The following is an 831-nucleotide window of genomic DNA, read 5'->3' on the forward strand; positions in this document are numbered from 1 at the left end:
TAGTTAATCAAAAGACATATTACAAATCATTTATGGTTCAAAAGAAGTTTAAAAGAAGATTTTGTACAGCATTGTAAAGAAACAACCATTTGATAAAGGATATTTTGAAGTTTGTATTTGCAACACATAGAGTATCAAAATTAGAAAGAAATTCCTGGTTATTACTGGAATACACACTCTCCACTTTTCTTTTTGCCTTTTTAGTGAGTATCTAGAAAAAATTTCCTGATGATATTTTCCTTGACTTCCTTAGGCAATAATGGAACAAACTTGGCAATATGTCCTATGTTCTTGTCCATACTCTCAACTCTTTTTCAACTTCAGCCTATGCCATTTGCAATCAGGATGAATCCCCTTGTAAAAGATCCATCGATGCTGTGAACCTTAATAAGCAATATCTATGACCTTTCTTTAGATGTAATTTTTGAATAAGACTTTGGGTCCATTTTTTGTTGTTAAAAATGTGCAAGCAAAATAATGGCTGTTTTTTTAAAAAACAGCATTAGTACACACAATGTAAAAATGGAAAGGGGACTTATTCACTGAACTCATTACCTCTTCTCACTACTCACCCAATGACACTCTCTTTTCTACATCTTTGGCATTAGATATGGCTGAGTGAACGAATGCAGGCAGAGTGAATAAACTCAGGCTGATTAAATGTGAGGCAATGTGAAGGTTACCCTGTACAGACCTGACCTGTGAAAATAAACTCATGTGTCCCACGATGCTTTTTCCTTTAATAATCAGTAGAATAGAAGCAAGCACCACAGGTGCAATATGAATCACGTGTTAAGTATGGCAAAGCCTCAAATAGAAGGTCGGGTCTGG

This window comes from Galeopterus variegatus, unplaced genomic scaffold (genome assembly GCF_000696425.1).
Source record: "Galeopterus variegatus unplaced genomic scaffold, G_variegatus-3.0.2 Scaffold13878, whole genome shotgun sequence".
In the NCBI taxonomy this organism is placed as follows: Eukaryota; Metazoa; Chordata; class Mammalia; order Dermoptera; family Cynocephalidae; genus Galeopterus; species Galeopterus variegatus.